At 46.6% G+C, this 25237-nt stretch overlaps 1 protein-coding gene and 2 long non-coding RNA genes across 3 annotated transcripts in view; 1 reads left to right on the top strand and 2 right to left on the bottom strand.

Moving 5' to 3' along the window:
* Positions 1 to 5483: 5483 nt before the first annotated feature.
* On the bottom strand, positions 5484 to 7126 carry LOC144230541 (uncharacterized). Its single transcript, XR_013334784.1, has 3 exons — positions 6903 to 7126; positions 5776 to 5874; positions 5484 to 5576 (listed from the first exon to the last, which is right to left on the bottom strand). It is a non-coding gene; the product is annotated as an uncharacterized LOC144230541 (long non-coding RNA).
* Positions 7127 to 10515: 3389 nt separating this feature from the next.
* On the bottom strand, positions 10516 to 25069 carry LOC144230559 (uncharacterized). The gene is made up of 3 exons (XR_013334792.1): positions 24608 to 25069; positions 13415 to 13556; positions 10516 to 10721 (listed from the first exon to the last, which is right to left on the bottom strand). It is a non-coding gene; the product is annotated as an uncharacterized LOC144230559 (long non-coding RNA).
* DYNLL2 (dynein light chain LC8-type 2) overlaps positions 14847 to 25237 on the top strand; it is a 17444-nt gene continuing 7053 nt past the window's right edge. Inside the window, exons 1-2 of the mRNA XM_077762845.1 lie at positions 14847 to 14912; positions 23120 to 23210. The gene's annotated coding sequence lies outside the window, so the exon portion shown is untranslated. The remainder of the gene's footprint in view (positions 14913 to 23119; positions 23211 to 25237) is intronic.

The raw sequence follows: 25237 nt of genomic DNA, 5'->3' as shown, positions 1-25237 counted from the left end.
CTCTCCTCCCTTCCTTCGGGTGGCCTGATCTAGTCCTATGGCTTTAAGCACATCTACATACAGTAAGATCCCCTAGTTATATCTCTCACCCAGAGCCTCTGTCCTGAGCCAGGATGATTAAAGTGTGTCTTCAGCTTCCTCCCTTTGGGGCACATTTCTCCCCACCTCTCTGTACTTTCTCTTTCTTCTGATATCCAGTTTATTCATACTCAAGGGTAACGGATAGAATTACAGTGCTAACTAGCGCTCAGCACAGTGCCTTGCACATAATGGAAATATTAATCAAATGTAACTAAATTACTCCTTTCAGGGAACAATATTTACATCTGGCCTAAAGGCAAAGTTAAGCTTCTCTACTGATGAAATTTCTGATATAGGCAGATAGGGTTTCTTCCTAATCAGCCCTGGGGTGGAAAAGGGGTTGTGTGTGTGGATTTTTGTCAATCGCTGACTCAGTCATTCTGTAGGAGGTACTTGGTGTTTCTCTTTTTTGGTCTTGGCTGTGGTCAGGAGAAGGCAGAGAGCAGCAAAGCCACACCCTAAATTTTAGTGGTTGCTGCCTGGTTGTGGCAGTCCATCATTAGATCGCAGTAGTGACAAGCTGTGGATTCTTTTTCCACTTAGCTTTTCACAGAGACATGATTCTTCAGCCACAGGCTAAACCCCTAACTTGGCCCCAAATGGTGGATATTCCAGTTCAAAGATGCAAGTTAGACCTTGACATTTGACTGAATTATTTTTGAAAGTTTTACATGTTAGATCCTCCATGGGAAAAAATATATATAATCGTCTCTCCTTCCCCTCTCTACTTTACATTGATGAGATGAGACTCAATGAGGTGACAATGCCATGTAGGTCAGGGGCACACCTAGCCAAGTAGTGAGCAGACTTGGATGAAAGGGCTGTTCATGGAGTTCAGGAAAGCAGCAAGGGGGAGAAAGCAAGGGAAGGTGGTAATGAGGTCCAGGGACGGGAAACAACAGGGACCTGTTGCCTCCTTTAGGCTGAAGGGGCATGTGGGGGGTAGTGACAAGACCCCACGGGTAGCTGCAGCCAGGAGAGGGCCTGGGACAAGGCCCTGGCCAGCCATCAGCTCACCAGGGTGGGATCTGGCAGAATAAACACCCTGACCTCCTTCTCCTTCTCATCTCTTGTCAATGGTCAGTGGTCAATCTCAGTGGTCAAAGACAACCAGAAACCAGAGCACGAGAAAGTCTCTTGTTATAGGCCACCCAGCTCAGCCTCCTAGATCTCAGAGTAGGGTGGAGACAGCTAGAGAGTGGAGCTGGGGAGCCCAGTGGAGATTATCCTTCAGACTTTTTCTGAAAAATAACTCCTGGTGTCAAAGATATGGTAAGGTAATATTCTCAAGATTGATGGTTTATGACCCCTGTCCCCATTAACAAAAACAACTAAAGCTGCTGTTCTACTTCAAGATGGTGTATGTGATGCTTAATTTTATGTGTCAACTTGATGAGGCTAAGGGATGACCAGATAGCTGGTAAAACATTATTTCTGGGTGTGTCTGTGAGGATGTTTCTGGAAGAGCATCAGTAGACTGAGCAAAGAAGAGCCATCCTTGCCAATGTGGGCTTTCATCATCAAATTCTTTGAGGGCCCAAATGGAACAAAGTGATAGAGGAAGGGTGAATTCTCTCTCTCTCTCTCTCTCTCTCTCTCTCTCCCTCTTTACTTAGTAATCTCTATACCCAACACAGAGCTCAAACTTAACAACCCTAAGATCAAGAGTCACATGTTCTACCAGCTGAGCCAGCCAGGTACCTCTCCCTCTCTCTTTTTGAGCTAGATTATCTATCTTTTCCCGCCTTTGGACACAGGAGTTCTTGGTTCTCAGGCCTTCAGGTTTGGCCTGAATTATACCACCAGCTTTCCAGGTTCTCCAGCTTGCGGATGGCACATCATGGGATTTCTTGTCCTTTATAACCGTGTGAGCAATTCCTTTAATAAAAACCTTATCTCTCTCTATATATATCCTATTGGTTCTGGAGAACCAGAACCTGGAGAAACTTGATACACGCTATTAGAATAATCTATGCATACATGAGACTGGAAGTCTGTTCCTCAATAATGCTTATGTGACAGGAGAAGATTTATTAAAGCACAAGTATTCTACAGAGAGTTCTGTGTTAATAACGTTGATATCCAGGGGCGCCTGGGTGGCTTAGTCGGTTAAGCGTCCGACTTCGGCTCAGGTCATGATCTCACGGTTCGTGGGTTCAAGCCCCGCGTCGGGCTCTGTGCTGACTGCCAGCTCAGAGCCTGGAGCCTGTTTCAGTCTGTGACTCCCTCTCTCTCTGACCCTCCCCTGCTCACGCTGTCTCTCTCTCTCTCTCTCCTAGAAATAAATAAAAACACTAAAAAAATAACGTTGATATCCAGATCTTCGTGGGTGTAGAATTGGGATAATGGGTGCGAAGAGAGACTGGAGGAAAAGAGGAAGGACCTGACACAAGAGGCTAAATTCGCCTCTATAATAAAGAACTCGGAAAGAGGGGAGACATTTGGGTGCTGAAGAGAGTACAGGAGATTTTGACATGGAAAAGAGCCTTGAGTAGCTATTGATGTGACAGAATTAAGGAGGACAAAAGGGGGCTTCAGATAAACTTTGCAAAGTGTTTATAACTTTTCAAAAGACTTTAATAAATAATTGAAATTCCTTTTTAAATGACTTTCAGTTGCTGAACCATAGCAGAGCCAGGGCCCACACGGGCCATTACGGGCCACCTGTAATTTCACTAGAGTTACACCAAAATACTTTCTGGATGGTATTGGCAAGTGAGGACTGGTCAGCAACCCCTCCACACACCATGATCTCTATGCTCTGAGCAGCTGCACCCAAGCCTAGAATCTTCTGAGGACCCAGCTTTCTTCCACACCGTTGCTCCTTACACAGGACCACTGTAATATGGAAGGGATGGAATGGATGACAATTTGACTCTTTCTGTACAGAGGTCAGAGAGGATACACAGGTTGTTCATGATTACCCATAAGCCTAAAGGAGAAAGGAGGCCCATCCCAGGTCTCTGAATCCCTATGTGGCCTGCGTTCTGCTCAGCTGACAATGAGTAGACAATTGTCTACAATGAGTAGACAATCAGTAAATTGTGTTTCCTTCCCTTTCTCTAGAAAGTAAAAATCCCTTTCCCCTTACCTTCTTGAAAAGGTCCAGGCTTTTGTCAAGGGGCCAAGTATGGGACCAGACTGGAGACTGAGTGTTTATAAAATCATTTATTTTCAGTCCTTAATCTCTTTCTTGAAAGCAGTGTGAATTGCATAAGTGTGGGAGGCCACGCCCACAGACCTGAGGTCTGAGCAATGAGGCATGCCATCTATACTACGTTCTGAATTCCCCGGCCATGCAGCCCCGCAGCATTGGAGGCTCTAATCAGGATGGGGTGTTTCCTAATGTGGGCTAATGGAATGTGGGAGACACCCACTGAGGGGTTCTGAAAAGAAGCTTCCATTTTCTTTCATGGGTACTATCAAAAAAGCAGCTTGCTCTCTCTCCCAAGTAGGGATGAGGGTACATACAGCTTTGGTTGTGGCTGGCAAGACCACATTGCAGCCTTGAAGGCTGAAAGTTTTCAGATGAGGTTGATGCCATGGAGGAGGATGGAGAGACCAAAAGTAAGCAAGCAAACAAGCAAACAAAACAATTCAGAGCAGATGGATCTCACCTGGATGGGCAGAAAGCCCACCCACCTTGAACTTTTTTATTGTCATGGACCAATTGATTCCTTTTATTGCTTAAGCCGGTCTGAGCTGTGTTTTCTGTCACCGCAGTAAAGACCATCCACCCTCCTGATGCCGCACAGCAGCTTAGACCCTGTGCTGCAGGGTCAGGAATAGGGAGGCGTAGTGTGGGTCTGAGAAGATTCCGTTCAACACAGGTGATGTGTCACTGTGTCACTGGTTTTTAATTCTCTTAGGGAGGGAGGGAAGGTCAGTTAAGTTCATCTTACAGCTTGTGGTGAGAGGTGATAAGTCAGTCACTCAGCCAAGGCCCAGCTGAAAGGATGCTTCATGTGCTTGAACGTGACCCTCTAAAAGCTCAGAGGGTGTGGGCTGCCAGAGCCATGTAGGCTGGGGGTTCTTTACGGGGGATTCCTTGGACCTCTAGAGGGTCCATAGAAAGATGTCAGGAAGTCCATGAAACCCTGAAACTGTATGAGGAATTTTGTGAGTACATTTTCACCAGGTTTCACCAGGTTTCACTGTTCTGTGTTTAAATGGTATAAAGCCCTCTAACCCCCCTTGTCTGGGTTTCCCCTTGTCATAAAACAGAGAAGTGGCTACTCTTCCTTTTTTCTCCCCAGAAGTGATGGACATCAGAGAGATTGTAGATGGTAGATAAGCCCATTAGATGGAAAAATCATGTTTCAATGATCAAGGACTGTGCCAGACTATCAGGAGAGGTGAGCAGGGCACATGTCCTGGAGTGAGAGGGTCCGTCTAGAGGTGAAGGCAGACATAAGCTTAAGTGAAGAACAATGATGGGGACCAGACCTGCCTTCACTGTAGGATACCCATGAACGTGTGCCAATGCACGCCGCATGCCATGTGGGTACGGGATAACAATGTGTGCATTGTCTGTGGTTTTCAATGGGCATTTCTGTAACACTGCCTTATACGGGCCATGGGACCTGGGTCTTGCATGTTTCCCCCAAGTTCGGAGAGCGCAGGGCCCAGAGTCCCTCAATAAACGGTGATGCTGTTACTCAAATTCAGGTGTTCTGTTTTCTCTCTGGGTGCTCTATGCTTTATATCAGTGGTTTCTGAACCTGACAGATCATCAGCATCACCTGGATACTTCCTACAATGCAGTCTTGGGCTCTACTCTGGCCCTAGAAAGGCTGATTCAGTGTGTCCAGGGCAGGGCCTGGGCACCTGCATTTTTGGAAGTATTCCCAGGTGAATCTGAATACCACTTAGGTTTTTGGAACAACTGCTGTATATAATCAGCATGTGTGTGTGTGTGTGTGTGTGTGTGTGTGTATTTCCATACATGCGCACGGTTTATGCAATAGGCAGGCCTAACAAACCTGTAAAATAGGTAACGTATCTTGGATGCCTCTCATCTACTTTTGTATGGCTCTCCTACCCTTTAGCCATTCTCCCTGATGCCTCATGGTTCTTTTGCTAACCCCTCCTCAGATGGCAGCTTAGTCCCATTTAGGGGTTGGTGAATTGTCACAGTAGACTCTTAGGGATGGAAAATCACCTAAGTGAAGGAGTAGATCTCTAATGGTAGAATTTCAGGCTTTGGGAATGGCGACTGTGTGTGAGAGACGTCTTAGGGAGGGGAGACAGCTTACTGTGCTGTGTGGCGGTGGTAGATTTGCCGAGGCAGCTCTCTGCCACAGAACCCCCCACGTGTATTACCACATGCCTATGTGTCTACCGCACAAATATGATACCCACAAAAGTCTCAGAATGAAAAGCAAACACGTATAATGAGCAGGTGGATTTTTGGAGTGTGCAATCTTTTTCAGGGGGAAAAAAACCCATGAAAGCATTTTCAGTGTCAAGTCTCAGCACAAGGCGTGCTCTTGAAGCTGGAAGAGAGGCATCCAGAAATACGAGTTTGTCATGGAAACGCTGACAGGGCTTCAGCCGAGGGATGCTCACAGGTGCAGCCCGGATGGCGCAGCCTTTTGTGGCTTATTTACATCCCAGCCCACTGAATGAATTCTCGTTTCCTGTTTCCTGGCCCTGGAAAGCCAGCTGGCCTTCTGGGGCCTGGGGGGTTCCTACCAGGAAATGGCTGTGTCTCTCCTGGTAGTAGTTTCTGGACTTTTGGAGCAGGGAATAGAGATGGCCTTAGGATTGGTTTCACATCTGGGAGACGGGGTCCTGGAGGGAGCAGAGAAAGAAATGAGGGAAGGAAGGGGGGAGGGAAGAAGGGAGGAAAGTAGAAAGATGAGAAAGAAGGAAGGATGCTGATTCCAAGCGCCGGGCGCACCCCTAGAAGGATAAGCATCATCTTCATGTCTTTATCACCATCGGCTGTAACCCAGTGAGTCATGACAGGTTATTGCTACGTTACAGAGGAGACAGGCTGGTGGCACATAAAGATTCAGAGCATACAACTCATCCTCGGGCAGACTAGCTGGCTGGGCGGTGTGAGCGTTAGGAAGTTTCCCCTGAAACTACCACTTTTGTCGATGCCAAAAGCAGGGCACAAAGGTCTTCCCTTCATGAGCAGCGACAAAGCTAAGAAGGCCACCCCTCCTGGGAGAGGCCAAGCGGTGACCACCCCAGTCCTGTCAAGGGGTAGATGACTGACGGTACACACTGTGGTGTGGGCGGACCTTGCTTGAGGTGGAGCACTGGGGCCCTGGAATCAGGGGTTCTTTCTTCTTCCCAGCTGGGCCCCAGGACTCCGGCAAAAGCCGAGAAGGGCATCAGCTACTTTCTGGAGCCAACGCAGCAGGGCCTAAGAGCCTGGGGAAGGGGGCTGGGAAAAGGAGGCATGGCCTCTGTCGGTGAGAACTTTCCATGGGTGGGGGGAGGAACGTGGCCCCTGCGGGCCTCCCAAGCCAATCCGATAAGGAGGGGCAAGCGCTCTGCACGAGCCCAAGAAAGACGGGAGAAAGGGGGTGCAGTCCGCCAGCCCCAGGCTTCACGGTCTGCGGAGACAAAGGCCCACCTCCTCTATCCTGGCCATAGGCTGCCCCGTCCCTGACCAGCCATGTCAGGAATCGAGCTACCAGCCCACGTGGGACCGTGGCAAGTGCAGGGGTGAGACAGAGCCCCCTCGCCCGGCCTCGCCGCCCTTTCCCTCAGAGCCGCCGGCTCCTGGGGGCTGCAGCTTTGGCTGGGCCCCGGGCACTCTGCCGGAGCCCGGCTTGCAGCGGTCAGGCCCACCTTGCCATCCCCACCTGGAGCCTTGGGAGACATTCCGGGGCTGGCTCTGACACGAATTTGCTGCTCGGTGCGCCGGGCGATCAGAACTCACTCCTCTCCCTCTTCCCTGGGAGGTGTTGATAGTAACAGCAGAGCCGAGCTGCCAAGTTGGCAGGAGAACAGAACGACTGTGCACTGCGGATGGAGGGGGGCGGGGAGCAGCCAGCAGGCGGAGGGCTGGGCTCGAGCCACGGTTTGTTTATCCCTCCAGTCCCCGCAGCCGGCATCTTGCACGCGGAGGGGAGACCGTGCAGGAAGGCGGGAGGCTCTAGGGGAGGCCCAGGGCAGTGGTGCAGAGGGAGGCCTCTGGGAGGCTCCCGGGTCTGGGTGCTGCTGGGCGGGGGGAGGGGGACAGGGTAGGGACCTCCTGCCCCAGCAGGCACGCCAGTCCTCACAGGCAGGATAGAAGTCCGTCTTTGTTCCTGCTGGGAAAGCAGCCCTGGAGTTTCCAAACCAGAGTGGACCTGGGTGGGGGATGCCGAGTTCTGGAGCTGCTTCGCCAGAGAGAGAGAGAGAGAGAGAGAGAGAGAGAGGATCTTAGGAAAGCACCCATGCTGTCTGTCAAACAGACCTGGCACCTTCGGCAAGTCATTCGACTTCTTTGAGCCTCCGAGCTTAATAGCTGCTCTGGGTGAGGATTCAACAAGGTAATAGGGCAGTACTTGCCTCACTCCATGGCAGACCCTGTTCTAAGAGCTGTTGTGAGTGAGCGCACTTAATCTTCAACTGGCTTTATCAGGTAGGTACTGTTATTCCCATTTTATTAATGAAGTGATGGAGGCACAGAGAGGTTAAGTCACTTGCTCAAGGTCACAGAGCTAGTGAGTGGCCAAGGTGGGCTGACTGAACCCAGGCGTGCGTCACTTAGGCCATGGTCCCAGCCCTTATACAAACGGCCTGCATAGTACAATAGAGTTCTTAGCACAGTGCCTGGCACAGAGCAAGCGTTTAATAAATGTTAGAGCTCACCATTAGCCCAGAGCAACTCCAGACAGGGGACCCAGGCTCCTGACATCCTCCCCAGGGACTCCATGGGCCCTACTGTTGTCTTCCTTTCCATCTTTGGCCCGCACTGCCTGGCTTACTTGAGTGGCTGGAACATTTCCTCCTTGGTAATGAGAGCCGCTGGCCTTCTCTGCTCCCCTCGTCCTGTCCCCTCTTCCTGCTGAGGCAGAGCTGAGCAGAGCCTAGCGAGGAATTCTCAGCTTCCTCTAGTTACCCTCAGCCTGCAAAGAAAACAGAGTCTGCTGTGTGTGCTGCCAGTTCCTCTCTGGTGACAGCCGCAACCCATTTGCTCAGCGCCAGCCCCAGCCTGTGCTGCGGGGAGAATGGGTAGCCTAGGGCCGGACCTGGGTGCCCTACATTAGACCCCGGGCCTGTCGCTTCAGGGATGGTCCTTGGGGACAGCTCACGGCGAGAGGGCCAGGCCAAACAATTTCTTGAAGAGCCTTTTGGCTCTAGGAACTGACTGAAGGTTGGTGTACCACATTCACAGTCTCTTCCTAGGACAGGAAGTCCATTGCGGAAATGCGTTCCCCGTATTTTGGGGCAGTTCATTCATGCAGCCTTGCAAATTAGTAACCAGCTTTACAAGTCCGCCTACTGTGCTACTGGCCACCTTTGCCTCGTAGAAGGTACCAGGGAATGGGTCCTTTGCCACGTGCCGGGCAGCCAGAGCTTCCTCCGTTAGCTGTGAGATAGCCACACCAGAGCCAGGAGTTTGGATTAACAACTGCTTCTGAGGCCTGAGTTCCTCTTTGAGACAATGAAACACCAATTATCAGTGCTGGGGGAAAGGAGCCGCAGTGTAGATAATCTTAAAACAACACTGTTGTGTTATGTGTTGGGGGGAACATTGTGGGTATCTTAGTTACAGATTTACCCTCCTAATCGTTTCCTTCAGGCTGCCTCAGAGGCAGGGGGATGTCCAAGATGACCTGCAAGCGTTCCTTCCCTCTGGAGGCCTCCGTAGAAATCCAGAATGAGCGAGCAGAAGTGGGTCGAGGTTCGATTTTCCTGAAGAAGCCCTGAGCTGGAGACAGGATGCGTTGACTATTTATTTATTTACGAGGCTATCGATTATAATGCAGCTTTTCCACAGGATCCTGGGCCAGAGTTGGGGGAAGAATCCTCTTACCACTTAGCTCTGTTTGCCCTGAGATGTCAGGCGCTCAGATGGGCTGCCCGCCCACCCCCCCCAACCCTGGTTCCTCCTCCTCTCCTCACCCTTTCTGCAGCCCTCACACCTGAGTATACTGAGGGTTGGGGGCTCCAGACAACCTCCCTGGTTTCCTGTTTTCTCAGGTCTGAATGTTCTAGGTTCCTACCAATATTTAGGACATACTGGAGCACCCCAAATCTTAACAGCAGGGCGTGGCTTAACTCAGGTACAGATAGATGTTCGATTTCTGAGCTGTGAAAGACCTCTGAGATCCTTTCAGGAAACCCTTTTGTTTTACTGTGAAGGAACAGAGGCCAAGGGCAAGTGATTTCCCCAAAGTCACACAAAGAGAGATGCACAAGGTGGACAAGAGTGGAGGCCTCCTGATACCCCCCGGGGGATGGAGAACACTTAGCGCCTTACCACATGGCCTCCCAATCTGGCCCCTCCACCCAGGGTTGGGGATGGCACTGAGCTAGGAATCCCTCTCCGGGAAAGGGGGCCCCTTTTGCAGCCTCTCCTTAGTTTGTTTTGTGCTTGATGAAATCTTTGCTCTCAGTCTCCCCAACTCTGACCTGGGATTGAGGGGTTTGCATGTAACCCCAGAGGAAAACAGAGACCAGTGACAATGATAATGAACCTGCTCAGCCTCTGCTGGTGGAATCCACCCTCCAGTCCTACCTCCCTCCCCCCATCAGCCACCTTTCCAGAGGCCTCTCCCAGCCTCTGTGCTCCATCACCAGCCTTCAGATTGGCACACTTGCCCATGTCTACTTGTCCCTATGAAAGAAAACGGGGGCTCTTCCTCGGCTTTGTTTCCATGGCTCAGTTTGCCAGAGAGGCAGGAATAGGCCTTCCTAGGTGCGCAGAATCCAGGACACAGGCCAGCACCGCACCGAGTCCCAAAGGCTGGCTCCCCGCTTTGGAGATGCTCCCCACTTTGGCCCAGTTGAACATGGCTGTAAAGGTGAGGGCGATTGCTTGGAGAGTGCAAGCTGGAAAGGAGCAGAGAAAGAGGCAGAGGATCTGAAGCAGGCTCTGCACTGTCAGCGGAGACCCCAACACGGGGCTCAAACTCACCAACTGTGAGACCATGACCTGAGCCGTAGTCGGACGCTTAACTGACTGAGCCACCCAGGCGCCCCTTCCTTGCACTTTTCTTATCACACATCACTGATTTTTTTTATTGTAACTATTTACCTCATATGCCTTAACTTCCTTCCTAGACTATGATCTCTTTAACAGTAGGGGTTGGGTCACATTTGGGGTGTCCCCAGCACCAGGCCCTGTGCTAGTACACGGCAGGGGGCCATTAAATGTGTGTTGGATGAGGGAATGAATACATGACTGAATGGATTTGAATCGTAGTGAGGTCTAGTGTTTGCCCATGGTGGAGCAGCGAGTCGGAACTCACTCTTCTGATGGGCCCAGCTTTCCACTTCCTTGATAAAGACACCACGGGAAGTGAGGGGGACGGAAGTGTTTCATGGATGAGCGAGGTCAGGACCACAGACCCCGGCGTGTGTGTAATTACAGAGCCTCTTCATGCTGGCAGCGTGCTGGGGGACTTTTTCAGTTCTCCAGGCTGGGAGCTGCGGGTACTCCTGACGGCTCTGTGGGATCTAACACGGCTCTGAAAGGAAAAGAGAGAAGAGGCTGATCACACTTGTGAATGATTGCTTTGTCAAGTGCAGGGTCTGCAGCATGCAGGCCTCCAGCGTGCATCCCACCTTCAAGACCCACTTCACTAGCTCAGAGGGGCCTCCAGTACCCCTTTCTGTGCTGGCTGGACTCTTTGGGAGATCAGGGGCTCCACATGGAGCGGCTCACGGTCTCCAGCTGGGGTTAAGGGCAGGGTCAATCCGCTGGGAGTCCTTACAAGTTGAGAAGGGGTAACAGGAAGCTCTGAGGTTCAAGGCACTGGGCAGAGGACCTGGAGTGTGCTTATCATCTACAAGGGTGTGTATTTGTGTGTGTGTGTGTGCATGTATGTGTGTTTGTGTGTGTTCATGCTCACCTGAATGTGTCAGAAGCAATGAGGGGGCCCCAAAGTGGGACAGTGCTTTCTGTAAGGCCTTGAGGAACCCTGCTGGGCCCACTTTCTTAAAGGCTGTGTTCAAGATTCAGCTTTTCTGGGGGCATCTGAGTGGCTCAGTCAGTTGAGCCTCTGAGTCTTGATCTAGGGTCANTTATTTATTTAAAAAAATTTTTTTAATGTTTTTATTTCTGAGAGAGAGAGAGAGGGGGAGAGAGAGAGACAGCATGAGTAGGGGAGGGTCAGAGAGAGAGGGAGACACAGAATCCGAAACAGGCTCCAGGTTCCAAGCTGTCAGCACAGAGCCCGATGTGGTGCTCGAACCCACAAACCGTGAGATCATGACCTGAGCCGAAGTCGGACACTTAACCGACTGAGCCGCCCAGGCACCCCTAGGGTCAGGTCTTGATCTCATGATTGTGAGTTTGAGCCCTGCGTTGGGCTCCATGCTGGGCATGAAGCTTACTTAAAAAAAAAAAAAAAGTAAAGAATAAAACATAAAAGACTCAGCTTTTCTATTCCAAGGCAAAATAGGCAGACAGGCTGATCAGACTCCTGGGAGGATCATGGCTGAGAGGATGTTTTCCAGATCTGCCTTCTGCTCTCACTTTTGATGAGAGAACGTAGGTTCTTAGCCAGCACTCCCAGCCTCATTCCTACAACTGTGGGAATCTCCTGCCCAAACAGAACCACAGCCTAAAAACTTTGCCTGTGCGTGGTAGTTTTACTCTGATACTTGTCTTTTCAAAGCCCATTTACATCCATTATCACCCTCCATTCTTACAACAACCCCTCCAGAGGTGCAGAAAGCTGATTCTTTTGGGTTTTTTTAAACTTTTTTTATGTTTATTTATTTTGAGAGAGAAAGAGAGAGAGAGAGGGTGCATGCATGTGCAAGTGGGAAAGAGAGAGAGAGAATCCCAAGCAGGCTCTGCAGTAACAAGCACAGAACCCCTATGTGGGACTCAAACTCATGAACTGTGAGATTATGACCTGAGCCAAAATCAGGAGTTGGATGCTTAGCCGACTGAGCCACCCAGGCGCCCTGAAAGCTGATTCTTTTGATTATAAATGTTTATTTATTTATTTTGAGAGAGAGAGAGAGAGAGAGAGAGAGAGAGAGAGAGAGAGTGGGGGAGAGGGAGAGAGAGAGGGGGAGAGAGANAACAACCCCTCCAGAGGTGCAGAAAGCTGATTCTTTTGGGTTTTTTTAAACTTTTTTTATGTTTATTTATTTTGAGAGAGAAAGAGAGAGAGAGAGGGTGCATGCATGTGCAAGTGGGAAAGAGAGAGAGAGAATCCCAAGCAGGCTCTGCAGTAACAAGCACAGAACCCCTATGTGGGACTCAAACTCATGAACTGTGAGATTATGACCTGAGCCAAAATCAGGAGTTGGATGCTTAGCCGACTGAGCCACCCAGGCGCCCTGAAAGCTGATTCTTTTGATTATAAATGTTTATCTATTTATTTTGAGAGAGAGAGAGAGAGAGAGAGAGAGAGAGAGAGAGAGAAAGTAGGGGAGGGGCAGAGAGAGAGGGAGAGAGACAGAATCCCAAATAGGTTCGTATTGTCAGCACAGAGCCCGACATGGGGCTTGATCTCACAATCGTGAGATCATGACCTGAACGAAAATCAAGAGCTGAATGTTTTACCGACTTAGCCACCCTGGTGCCCCTCTTTTGACTATAGATGAGGAATTAAAGCCCACAGCAGCTTTATGACTTGTTTTGGGTCACACAGAAAATTAGCAATGGAGCCCCAGGAACTCCATCTCTGGCTTCTTGACTCCAAGTTCTTTCCTATCTTCAGTCTGGGTCCCCATCTCCCCATTTCCTCCACCTCCTGTCTCTTCAAAGGAAATCTTCACAGAGAGGCTCACACTTTATAAGCAACATGCAAATTAATTCTCTTGGTGCTGGGTAGACAGCAGCTCAAAATGGGCACCCTTCTCACCTCCTTCCCTCATTCCAGCCCACTCCACCCCACCCCCACTCAGGAGGAAGCTCATTTCTGGTGAGAATCCTCAATATAACTCTTTCTGAAACTGTTGGGGCACAAGACATAGAGCTTTGTTGGGGGGAGAGTCAGTACTGTTTGCCCTTCTTAGGAAGGAGGAAGGGACAGTGGTGGCCTGGGTCTCAATAAATGAACCCATGCGGGCCTGGAGCAGGACTGGAGACGGCAATGTGTTGCAAATTTCCCTTTGCCTCACTTCCCAGACTGGGAACCTAATGGTCACTGGGCCATTTCTTTGTGACTTAGAAGTCATGAGGTCTCTGGTGTTACCCTACCTGAAACTTTGTTAATTTGGCTTTGGAGAGTCATTCATTGATTCATTTGTTGACTCAGCAAATACTTGTTGGTTACCGGCCACATGTCAGTAGTCTTCCTCTGGACACCACAGCGAATGCAACAGGCAAGATTCTAATCAGTCTGGATAAGGACACAGTTAGTTGGCAAAACCGTTAGTTGGGGGTGGAGTGGGGGTGGTCAAGAGAGAGATGTAAAGGGAGCTCAGAGAAGCAGGGTAGCTGGGAAAGCCTCCTGGGGAAGAGACATTTAAGCTGAGGATTGAAAGATGAGTGTCACTTTAAGCACCCAAGAGGAGAAAGAGTGTTCCAGACACACAATAGCATGTGTGAAGATGCATGACATGTTCAGATTTGTGTTTTGGAAAGGCCTGTTTTAGTTTTGTGTGGAGAAGTGATGTTCGATGGAAATGTGACAAGAGCCACAAATGTGAGCCACATATGTAATTTAAAATTTTCTAGTCACCACATTAAAAATGTAAAAAGATGTAAAAAGAAACAGGTGAAATTTTTCAAAATAATAGATGTTATTTAATCCAATATATCAAAATACTATCATTTAACAGATAATTAATAGAGAAACCTTAATAAGATATTTTACTTTTTGTTTCATATTAAGCCTTGGAAGCCCAGTGTGTATTTGACATTGATAGTGCATCTCAATTTGGACTAGCCACATTTTGAGTGCTCAATAGCTACATGTGTTTGGTGGCTACCATGTAGATTCAGAGAGTGCATTCGAGAGGAGCAAGAATGGTGGAGCTGTTGCAGTGGACCTGGAGGAGGATGGTGGCTTGGGGATAGAGATAAAGGGACAGATTTCAGAGATGTGACTCTCTGCCTTACCAGGCCTGAACTTAATACCTGTGGACTCCTTTTATCTAAAAGAGAAATAAACTTCGATCTCATTTGGGCCATTTTACTTGGGATTTTCCTTCTAGTCACATCTGGATCTAATTTTATTTTATTTATTTTTAATGCTTATTTATTTATTTTGAGAGAGAGAGAGAGAGCATGTGCACGTGCATGGACAAGAGTGGGGGAGGGGCAGAGAGAGAGAGAGAGAGAGAGCAAGAGAGAGAATCCCAAGCAGGCTCTGCGCCAGCACAGGGCTCAGTCTCACAACAGTGAGATCATGACCTGAGCTGATATTAAGAGTCAGATGCTCAACTGACTGAGCCATCCAGGCACTCCTAGACCTAATTTTAAAGAATACAGCACTTCAATGGAGATCTCCAATGGACAGTTAGATCTGATGGGTCTAAATAAGGAGAGAGGTCTGAGAAAGCTACACATAGATTTGGGAATTTCCAGTCTATTGTTGGTCATTGAAGCCATGGTAATATAAAAGATCTCCAAGGGAAGGTGCTCCAGTGAGAAGAGAAAAGAATCTAGAACAGAACTCTGAGGAACACCAGCACTTAGGATGGGCAGAGGAAGAGAAGCCAGCTAAGGAGACTGAGAAGGAGCAGCCAGAGAGGTAGGAAGGAATCAGGGAAGGGCGGTGCCATGGAACTTAAGGAGGAGAAAGTCCCAAGGAGGGTGTGAACAACAGTGCTAAAGGCAGCTATCATTGCTTGCTTCTATAGGTGTGGATGGCACCAAGGAGCCTGAGTAAACCAACTTCAGTTTCTATTGCAGCCCCAGGTTCCAACAAAGGCTGGTCATGTCATTCTCCTGCTCTGTACCCTTCGATGGGCTCTAGGTCTCTTAAGGATACCGTTCTAGCTCCACAGCACATCCTTTAGCCACCTCCAAAGTCTGGCCCTAGCTTCTCTGTCTGTCCTGTTTCCTTCTCCAGAACACTATGCTCCTGCCAGGCCTGACTTCCTACCATTCCTTGCCTTAGCCAGTGAACTTCTCTCTAACTAAAGAAATTTTCCTCCTCCCTTTTCTCTTTTTCCTTCAAATCTTACCATGCTTCAAGACTTACCTCAAATGTCAACTCTTCTGTTCCCTGATTCTTCCAGGCAGATTGATTACCACCCAATCCTGTGTCCCCCATGAGCATTTGCTCACTCTTGATCACAGTTCTCATCATAGTCTAGCCTGGGGTCAAGTTGGTTGTGTACATGTGTGCCTCCCCAGCTAATAGGCTGTGAGCTTGGAGAAGTCTAAGGCTACTTCTGGATACTCACTCCTGTCCCCTTTCTGCAGAGCTTGTTACAAATGTTTAAGAAATGTTTATAGATTTAATGGAATTTTGTCCCTCACAGCCTTCAATTAATAGTGTGGTCTCTGTTTTCTTTGTCATATCACTTCAGGGATTAGAGGGGCAAGGGGGACACTAAAATAGAGAGAACCCTGATTTAGAGGAAAACAGACAAGGAGCTGAGTTTAAATCCAGCTGGTCAAAGAAATAGTCCCAGTCTGAGCTTCCCCTGACCCAAGAGTTTGTAACATCTGAATGCTGGAGAATCACCTTATTCACAGAAAAGCAAGAGAAAATTTAATGCAATAAAAGTTGGTACCTTGAAGAGATAAACAAAGCTGACAAATCTCTAGCTAGACTGACCAAAAAAAAAAAAAAAATAGAGAAGACTCAGTTACTAAAGTCAGGAATGAAAGAAGGCACATTTTACAGATTTTGAAGAAATAACAAAGATTATAAAGTAATCCTGTGAACAACTATATGCTATCAGAATAGGTGACCTAGGTAAAACGGACAAATTTTTGAAAGACACAAACTACTGAAAGTACTTCATGAAATAGATAATATGAATTGACCTAAAAGAAGTAGATTGCTTCAGTATTTTTAAAACTTCCCACAAAGAAAATTCCAAGCCTAAATGGCTTTACTGAATTCTACCAAATGTTTAAAGAATAATATCCATTCTCCACACTCTTCCCCCCAAAAAATAGAATAGTAGGGAACACTTTCTAATGTAGTCCAGTATTACCCAGATGTCCAAACAAGACAAAGACATCACAAGAAAACTATATATCAATATTGCTTATGTTTATAGATGCAAAAATCTTCAACAAAATGCTAGCAGAATACACCTATCAAGACACAAAAAGGATTATACATCATACCCAAGTGGGATTTCTTCCAGGGATGCAAGATTGGCTTAATACTTGAAAACCAATGCAATACACCATATTAATAGAATAAAGGAACAAAACCACACGATCAACTCAATAGATGCAGAACAAGCATTTGAAAAAGTCCAACACCCTTTCATGACAAAAGCAGTCAACAAACTAGGAACAGAAGTTAACTTTCTCAACTTGATGAAGAGCATCTATAAAAATCTCACATCTAGCATTAAACTTTGTGTTGAAAGACTGAAAGTTTTACCCCTAAGATCAGAAATAAGACAAGGATGTCTACTCTCACCAATTCTATTCAACAGTATATTGAAGGTTCTAGCCAGGACAGTAGGCAAGAAAACAGAATAAAAGGTACCCTGATTAGACAGGAAGAAGTAAAATTATCTGTTCATATGTGATTTGATCTTTTATTGAGAAAATTCTGAAGAATACACACACACACACACAATTAGAGATTAATAAGAGATTAGCAAAGTTGCAGAATACAAAATACAATATACAAAAATCAATTATATTTCTATACACTATCAATGAACAATCTGAACATGAAATAAAGTAAACAATTCAGTTTACAATAACATTAAAAAATTTTAATACCTATTTTATTTTTGAGAGAGAAAGAGATAGAGAGCAGGGGAGGGGCAGAGAGAGAGGAAGACACAGAATCCAAAGCAGGCACCAGGCTCTAAGCTGTCGGCACAGAGCCTGACATGGGGCTAGAACTCACAAACCTTGGGATCATGACCTGAGCTGAAGTCAGAGCTTAACACTGACACAGTAATATTTAGAAAAAAGAATGAGGGGCACCTGGGTGGCTTGGTCAGTTAAACATCTGACTCTTGATTTTGGCTCAGGTCATGATCTCATGGTTTGTGTGTTCAGGCCCTGCATCAGACTCTGCACTGACAGTGAGGAGCCTGCTTAGGATTCTTTCTGTCTCCCTTTCTCTGCCCCTACTCCACTCATGCTTTCTCTCTCTCTCAAAATAAATAAATAAAATAAAATATTTTAAAAAATAAAATAAAGAATGAAATACTTAGGAATATATTTACCAAAAAAGTGAAAGATATGTACACTGAAAATTATAACGCATTATTAAAAGAAATTAAAGAAGACCTAAATAACTGGAAAGAAATCCCATGTTCATGGATCAGAACATGTTAATATCATCTTAAATATCTTAATATTGTTAAGACAGCAATACTCCCCAACTTGATCTATGACTCAACATAATCTCTATTGAAAGTCCAGCTGGCTTTTTTACAGAAAGTGGTAAGCTGGTCCTTAAGGTTATATGGAAAGGCAAGGGACCCAAATTAGACAAAGAATCTTGAAAAAGAAGGGCAAAGTTGGAGGACATTTCCAAATTACAAAACTTACTAAGCTATAGTAATGAAGACAATATCATACTGGCATAGGATAGGTAGATCAATAGAATACAACGGGAAGTCTAAAAAAAAAACAAATTTATGGTCAACTGATCTTTGATAAGGGTGTCAAGACAATTTAGTGGTGAAAGGACAGTCTTTCAACTAAAGATGTGGGACAATTGGATATCCACAAGCATAACAATGAAGTTAGACCCCATCTCACACCATACAAAAATTAACACAAAAAGGTTCATTTAGAAAGAGCTAAAACTCTTAAAAGAAAACATAGAAGTAGATCTTTGTGATCTTAGGTTAGGCAATGGTTCTTAAAATGACATCAAAAGCACAAGGGACAAAAAATTTGACGAATTGGTCTTCATCAAAATTTACAACTTTTGTGCTTCAAAGGTCACCATCAAGAAAATGAAAATACAACCAAGGGAGGGGGGGAAGAAAATCAAAACACAATCCAGGGATTAGAAGAAAATATTTGTTAATCATAACTCTGGTGAGGGCCTAGTATCTAGAATATATAAAGAACTCTTACAATTCAATAATAAAAGGACAACCTAATTTAAAAATGGGCAAAGGATCTGAACAGATTTCTCCAAAGAAAATATACACACTGCCAATCACATGAAAAGATGCTCAACATCATTAACCACCAAGGAAGTGCAAATGAAAACTACAGTTGAGTATCACTTCCTACCCCCTAGGATGGCTATAATAATAACAATAGGTGTTGGTGAGAATGTGGAGAAATTGCAACTGTCATATGCTGCTGGTAGGAATGTAAAATGCAGATGCTTTGGAAAATAGTCTGACCACTCCTCAAAAGGTTAAGAATAGAATTACTATAAAACCCAGCAATTCTGTACCTGGGTGGATAGTCAAGAGAATTGAAGGCATATATCCACCCCAAAACTTGTGCATGAATGCTTATAGAAGCATTATCCATAACAGCTAAAAAGTGGAAACAACCCAAATGTCCATCAACTGATGAAGGGATAAACAAAATATGGTATGCTTATACAATGGAATATTAACCAGCCACAAAAAGGAATGAAGTACAGATTCATGCTATAACATGGAGGAACCTAGAAAACATTATACTAAGTGAACTAAGACAGCTGCAAAAGACTGTGTATCATATTATTATTTTTTAATTTTTTAATATTTGTTTTTGAGAGAGAGAGACAGAGTGTAAGTGGGGGAGGGGCAGAGAGCGAGAGGGAGACACAGAATCTGAAGCAGGCTCCAGGCTCTGAGCTGTCAGCACAGAACCCAATGCAGGGCTCGAACCCACGAGACATGAAATCATGACCCGAGCAGAAGTCAGACGCTTAACTGACTGAACCACCCAGGTGCCCCAAGACCATGTATTTTATGATTCAATTTGTATGAAATTTCCAAAATAGGCAAATCTATAGAGATAGAAAGTAGGTTAATGGGAACTGGGGGCAAATGGAGGAGTGACTGCCAATGAGTACAGGGTTTCTTTTTCAGGTGTTGAAAATGTTCTAAAGTTAGGTAGTGGTGATGGGTGCACAGCTCTGTGAATACTAAAAACCATTGAATCGTGCATTTTAGAGAGGTGAATTTTATGGTATGTGAACCATATCTCAATAAAGCTGCTATATATGTAAAAATAGAATTCGCTCATTACGTTGAAATGTAAGGTGGCCTCCATTCCTAGTGCGAAGATTTTTTTGAAGTTTTTGCCAACTGGGATATACTTGGATATGCCTAGCAAGGCAAAGTTTTCCTTCAAAATTGCTCTCAGAGAGGAAGGCAAAGTTGCATATACCTCATTTTTCAGGACTCTGCTCACCATTCCCACCTCACTCTATGAGACTGAGGGTGCGAGAGCTTAGTGTTTGTTTTTATGACAGTGGGGACAAGGTTCTCCTTCTTAAATAATCTTGCCTCCCACTCTGGAGACTCTCCAAGAGGCGACATCTGTGTTTCTGCCTGCCCAGCACCCACTCTCTTGCGTCTTGTAACTTCATGTGGATTTTCCTTCTGTCAGATATTCTTTCCTCCATCTCAGAAGGTCTTCCAGGCTGCCTTCACTTCCATGGCCAAAAAGTGGACCTGTGACCCCATCTGTCCAATTAGATGCCCTTCTTTCGGAATTTGAATCGACTGTTGGTCTGACTCAAGGAAAATGCCAGTGATTTGCCCCACTGAGATGCCCTGGGGAACCATTCCATGTTCCTGCTCCCTGGAGTCAGGGGGGCTACTCTGGTCCTGCTTTTTTCTTCAGATGTTTCTTGCACTCAAGAACCCTAACTTGATCTTTTGCACAAGGACTGACAAATTCCCTATTACTGTTTTGGTTCTCCCATGGCAGGGGCAGGGTTCCTCAGGATTGTGCCAACAACGAAGGAGGAAGACTCCTAAATTATGAGGAGTTGTGATCTAGAAACCACTACGTGCACTGGAACATCTTCTTTCTGGTTCTTTCTTAATGACCACTTGCTTTAATACTTTAATTGAAGTGCAAACATTCATTGGATTTTAACTATGTCAAGGCACTTTGTTAGTTGAGAGAATACAAAGATGAACAGAGTGATATCTCAACTTTGTTGGATGGCAGGAGTATAGCGAAATGCTCTCTGAATTCTAAGTGGATCAGAGCAATCAGAAAAGAGGGTATTTAAGATTGGCTACAGGTAGAGAAATTTCTCAGACCCACAGGGCAAGTATCCTTTATGATGGGGTATTGAGATCAGAGAATCTTAGATCTGGGGACTGACAGAGACCTTATAGATTATCCAGTCTGACATTTTTTAGATGAAGAAATCTAGATTCTACGGAATAAAATGATTTGACTAAGCCAAAGCGGGCTGAGGACTTCTCTGACTCCTATTCCAGTCTCATCTCGCTATTTCTTGGGCTCGTGGTTGACTTTGGCTGGCTCCTTCAGGTTCGGGGGGACTTGGGGAGGAGAAAAAGCGATATTTAGGGCTTGGTAAAGGCTTGCCTAGGGAAGCATTTTTTCCAAGGCCACTGAAGAAATCAGTGAGGAATTGGGGCAGATACCAGTCGTTCTTGTCACATTGCTTTCTTCCTTAGGTTTCCCCTGACTTGGCAGAGCGTCTGGCACCAGGGTCTTTACAGCACTGAGTATGAGGGTGTATATTCCCACCCTTCTCCATCCTCCTGGAGTTCTTGAAACAAGTCAACAGCTGTATGGCTTGGTGAAATGACTTTTGTCATTGCCATATCATTTTCCTTCTGGGTGACCCAGTCAGCTGGGGTGGAAGAACCCTTGATTATTTTTACCTGTAAGAGTCAGGATATCAAATACCCCGCAGGGAGTATGAGGAGGAAATCAATTCAGACATCAGGCCTGGGTGTTCCCCAGTGCTGACAATGATTTAACTTAGCCAGCAATTTGTTCTGGGCAGGAAGGGCCCCAGTGTAAATAGCAGGCATTGCTGGTTCTAGGGAAAGAGAAGAACCCAAACATGGTTCTTTGGGTGGAGGAAGGGGCGGAACGTCCTTCTGATCCATATTTTTCAGCCATGGAGTAGTTTCATTCACATTCATGGTTTTTATCATGTGGGCCCTGATGGCTCCCTAAGTCCCGACCTCTCCACTGTGGGAGCCCCACAGGCTCTACCCTAATAGAAATGATCAATGTAATCAGTACTTAAGAGAACTTGCCATGTTCAAGAACTATGCTAGGTTCTACAGCCCGTACATAAATCAGATGTAATCCTTGTCTGCAAAGAACTACAGACAAACTTAAGCCTCACAAGTTTAATAGAATGTGGTCAGTGATAAGCCCTGGATGTTGTCAGAGCATGTGGGATTTGGGAAGGCTTCATAGAGGACACGCAAACCAAGGAGTTAGCCAGCAAAGAAAGCCACAAACGTCACAGGCGAGGGAACCACATGAACAAAGGTGTGGAGTCTGGGTGTGGGGGAAACCACAGGCAGTAGACACTGTTACCAGAGCACGAAGAGGGAGCTGGGAAGTGTGGGGGGAGATAAGGCAGGGGTAGGGGTGTGTGGGGGGTGAGATGGGGGAGGTAAGTTAAGGGAAAGAGCAGTCTTTTTTTCTAAGCAGGGAAGAAGGAAGTGCCTAGATTTGCATTTTTTTTTAGATAGAACACTTCAGTGTGGATTTGGGGAGGAGGAGCCAGGACTGAGGGTAGAGAACCAGCTAGAAGAGGTGATGAGTACCCCATGCAGGGTCTTGATGAAAGGGGGGCATGGACTGGAGAAATAGCCAAGAGTTGGGTGATGATAGACCTGTGGTGGGCTCTAGGGAAAGAAAAGAACCCGAATACATTTTTTTTTTTGGGTGGAGGAAGGGGTGGAGCATCCTTCTGATCCATATTTTTCAGCCATGGAGTAGTTTCATCCACATTCATGGTTCACACGGTTCTGACTTGGTGCCTGGGTGGATAACAGGGCAGTGAACTGAGGTAAGAAATACAGGGAAGGGAAACAAGTCTGGAAGAGAAATGTTGATGATGGCTAACATTTATTAATCACTTATATGGACCAGGCACCATGCCACAAGTTTTTCAAGTATTTCCTCCTAACTAAGAAGTAGGTATTATTCTTGATTTACAGATGAGGAAAATGAAATTTTGAGATGGTGAATAGCTTGACTAGATCTGCGCAGCTGGTAGGCTGGTGGAAAGAATTTCGAATCCAGGCATTCTGGCACCAGGGCCAAAGCTTCTAATGACCAGGCTTTAGATGTGTGTGTGTGTGTGTGTGTGTGTGTGTGTGTGTGTGTGTGTGTGAGATGAGTCTGAGGAGCCTATGGGACACCCACAGTGGAGAGATCTGAGATTTAGGGGGGCCATCAGGGCCCTAGGGAACCATTAAGTTAAAGAAGGAGGCAGAGGATGGGGGCCCACAGATAACGCAAGAATGAAAGCCCCCTTTGATTTTTAAATTTGAAGACATTGTTCTGTCATCTGGGCAACAGATAACTGGGCAATCACGAATGTGGAGCGGCATCAAATAAAAAGATCCACCAAGTTAAGCCGATGTATTAATTACAACAGTTACCATGTTGCATAGTAATTATCCTAAACAGTAAGCATTTTACATAAATAGCAGTAATTAGTATAGCACAAGTTTCCCAAACTGTGTCCTGTGGAATAGTAGTTCCTGGAGATGTTAATAAGTGTTTGGATGAAAAAGGGCTTCGGAGTCAGATAAGTTTACAAAATGCTGGTATAATTCAGATAGAAAACCAAACCCCTGGTTTATACTTTTTTCTTTTCTCTCTCAGGAGGCAGGATAGCAGAAGGCTAAGAGTATAGGCCCTGCGAACAGACGGCCTGGGGCTGAATCCTGCACTGACAAAAGCTGGATAACCTTGGGCAAGTTATTGAACTTCTCTTAAGAGGTGGTTTCTGCATCTGTGTAGAAAGGTGGTAATACATATTCACTGCAATTGTTCCAGATTTAAATGCAACAATACATTTAAAACACTTAGAATAGAGCCTGGCACAGAGTGAGGGATTTATAAATATTAATTATCTATCTTTCTCACACATATTTCACATACACACTGACACTCATGTTTCTTAACAGTCAAAGCATTGGTTCTAATTCTGTGCCCTTACCTCCACCCCACCACAGCCCAGGACTGGGAATGACCAAATGCTTGCCTACTCTACTTTAGGCATTGGGGCCAGGGAGAGGGAGGATTTTTATGTCAGCAGTATGGCCTTGGAAGGGCCACCATTAGTTCAGTTACTTCTATGCACTCTTGAAAAAAAGTATGCATCTTTTGGGTGAACATTGTCCTGTACCAGGACACACAGTTTAGCAAGTGGAGTGTAGGCTGTATTTTAGCCCTCACTTGCTTTTTAGGTTGAATGTCATTGTACAATGAACAACCTGCACAACCATACATGGCTGTTCTGATCTTTAGGCCATAGAAGGGGCTGGAAGCTGATGATCATTGGAGAAGGAGGGTGAGAGTTCTCTTCCCACTAATCCATGAGATTAGTCGGAGAACTAAGGTGACCTTGAGATGATAAAGCACCCCTCTTCATCTCCTCCCTCTCTGCCCAGATGTGCCCCACCCCCCTTTCATTTACACAGAGGCTGACATCAAAATACCCTGGGTGTCAGGGGATACAGCAAGTCTTGTCTATTTCTCTGAAATAGCCACTGAGTTTGGGAAACGCCAGAGTTGTGGGGAGCAGAAGTGGGAGGCCATTATTTCTAGGTTTCCCCTAACACATAATGAACGTTAAATCATAATGCTCCTCACCAGAGCAGCCCAGGGCCAGAGCAAGTCCGACTTCCTGTCCATGGTTGGGGGCAGTGAAGGGAAAATGGGAATAGGAGCTTCTTAATCCTCACTGTGTGGCCCAAATATGTAGCTCCCTATAAAGGTTCCCGCCACCCCTTTAGGTAGGCACTTCCTTTGTGAAACAGAAGGGAAGAAAAAGGCAGACATTTCCTGTTCTCTGGAGGTGGGTGGGGTAGAACGGAAGGCAGGCATTCTCCCAATGGGCACATGCATTAAGGCGCCGTCCCACAAACAGCCCCTTCAGCCACCAGAGGGGCTGCCTAGACGCCAAGACCAGGCCTGACTTGCCCGTGATCTGGTGAGCGGTTTGGTTCTCACCTCTGTAAGGCGAGGAATATGGCAGGGCTAAATTTTAAGGCGCCTCACGTCTCTGCCATACCATGGTTCCCACGCCTAGGGGGTTCTATTCACTCCCCCTCCAGTCTAGACTGACTAGAAATAGCTTATTCTCACCTGTATCCCAGGAGCCTGCGTGCCAAAGACCAACCTCCCTTCTCACAACTGTGCTCAGGGTCTGCCTCCACTGCTCTTGGTGATAAAGAGCAGCTGGAGCTCCAGCTGGGGGTTTAGGTCCTGTGGCCTTGAGACTCGGGAACAAAGGCTGAGCGGCTGGGGAAGGGACTTTTCCTGAATGTAAGGGGAGGGGGAGCCCCTGTGCCTATGCCTCTCTGTGGAGCTGGCAGTTCCTCTTCTTCCTACAGATATGCGGGGAGGGAAGGGGTCCTGTCTTTTCCTCTGAGGCTGATGACTTCACTTCCTTCCCTTCCTCTTCCTCAGGTTAGGACCTCTACCCCTTCCCCAGCTGCTCCCCAGGGTCTGAAATCTCTTTCCCTCTCACTTCCTTTACTCTTCTTGGGATTGGGGTCTTTATACCCCTCCCTCTGTCTAAGCCTCTCCTCTTTATTCCTTTTTAGGCCTGGCCTCCTAGCCCTGGGTGGAAGGGTCTGCATTCTTCACCTTCTTTCTCTTCTTAAGGCCACATCTCCCTCCCCCCACCCTTTCCAGCTCCCCCTCCCTCTGCCCCGAGGCATTGTGGGAGGAAACAAGATGTGGGGCGAGAGAGGCGCGGGGAGAAGCCCGCAG

This window comes from Crocuta crocuta, unplaced genomic scaffold (assembly GCF_008692635.1).
Source record: "Crocuta crocuta isolate KB4526 unplaced genomic scaffold, BGI_CrCroc_1.0 scaffold144, whole genome shotgun sequence".
Taxonomy (NCBI): Eukaryota; Metazoa; Chordata; class Mammalia; order Carnivora; family Hyaenidae; genus Crocuta; species Crocuta crocuta.
The sequence above is the reverse complement of the archived record's forward strand: the minus strand, read 5'-3'. Positions and strand labels throughout refer to the sequence as shown.